Below are 1887 nucleotides of genomic sequence, written 5' to 3'. Positions count from 1 at the left end.
AACTTAGAAAAAATTAACCAACATAACAGTGGCCACGACTGATGCCTGTGGCAGAGATGTAGAAACTATGAGTACTTTTGAAGGATATTAGGTAGATATGCCTGGAAGAAATGAATATCTGATTAAATTCAGGGAATAAGGACTCAAAGGAGTCATCGCTGATTCCGTGGTCTTGCTGGTACCATTGAGATGCAGTGCCAAGCAAGTATTGTTGAATGACTAGGTTAGAAGGGACACGACGAGAGGTTTGGAAGATGTGACACAGGAGATGGCACTGGGTTGGCTCTAGAGGCATGTGTGTGTCAATTTAGCCATGGTGCTCACTGGTTTGGTAGCTGAGATGCAGTCAATCATCTCCCGTGATGATATCTGATTTAATCATTTCCATGATGAGATCTGCTATGAGCAGTCAATCAATTGAGAGAGAATTTCCTTGGGGATGCGAGCTGCTTCCAAGACACCTGGATGGATGTGCTGACCGAACTCTCTTGCTTTTTCCTGAATCTAGAGCTTTCAGCTGGTTTGTCCTGACAAGTTCTTTGGACTTCAGTTAAATGGGAGTCAAATGATCAGACAGACTACAGATCCTGAGAGTTTTTAGCCTCTGCAACCAGCAGCCTGCCATCTTACCTTGGATTCATTTGCCTCATTGCCTGTAGGTTCAGCATGGCAGCGGACCCATGGACTTGAAATTTCCCACTCTCTACAACCACATGAGCTTTAATAGACATATTTCTCTGCTTCTGTTTATCTAGAGAACTCAGCCTGGTAGGGTTGAATGGAAGGTTGGTGAATAGAAAATGCAAAAAGTTTGTGAACAGAAAATGCCATACAGCAAGGCTAAAATCTCAACTCTCTTTCATCAAACACCCAGAAAGAAGGAATGGGAAAGGCTGAGAAAGCAAAAGAACAAATGAACTTACATTACTGAATGAATCATCCTGGGAAAATGTCTGGCAACGATTTCTTTAGAAGACAACCTTTCTTGTTCTACTCAAGCCACAAGAAAGGAAGTTGTAGGGCGGCATGGGATTGGAGGTGGGTAATAATTATGAGAAAAGGCAAATTTACATAGAGAGGATGCCCCTACAGGGGCTATTGTCCTGGGAATATACTTCTGCACCTACTGTCCACGCTGCCTTCGGTGTAAAGTAGAGAGAGTAAATCTGAGAAAGATGAATGGAAGGATTGAGACAAAGGCACCTGCCGGCATTGTGTCAGCTCCATCTCACCAGCTCAGAACAAACTCATTAATTATCTACGAGCCAGACTGAAAAAGCCTCCGTGTAAACATTCCCACACTCCAAAGTCTCAGGGAGACAAACAGCCCGAGGTATACACACCATGGGCTCTTACTGCTACTGGAATGCACAACCAGTTCTGCAATGGCCCGAAACAATTTTTGCCCAAAGGACACAGACTCTAGACAGTAAAGCTGCAGACTGGAACCTCATTCTTTTACATTGGTGCAGGATTTCAGACAAAGCAGATCCTAGATTTTCATCTCACATTGTTTTCATTCTCTGCGTTCTTCCCTTCCAAAGTCTTCAAGCAGACCAAAGCAGTCAATTTTCATCTTATAGCATCTGCAAATTTATACCCACACAGTTGTACACAGTTGTGCACACAGTAGCACTCATTTCTTAGACACGCACATGTGTACACACATGCACGTTCACCCATACAAAACTGTGCACACTCATTCATTCACATGTGCATGTTCACATACACATACACACACACATTGGCTTTCATGTTGACACTTTCCAGCAATTGTATATTATAAGGATACAGGTCACCTCATGCCAGCAGTCAAAGAGAAGGTTCATTCTTTTTTAATTATTATTTTATTGGGGGCTCTTATAATTCTTATCACAATCCATACAT

This window comes from Echinops telfairi, unplaced genomic scaffold (genome assembly GCF_000313985.2).
Source record: "Echinops telfairi isolate 266 unplaced genomic scaffold, ASM31398v2 ScPeMD7_5592;HRSCAF=6446, whole genome shotgun sequence".
NCBI lineage: Eukaryota > Metazoa > Chordata > Mammalia > Afrosoricida > Tenrecidae > Echinops > Echinops telfairi.
Note: the sequence above shows the minus strand (reverse complement) of the source record.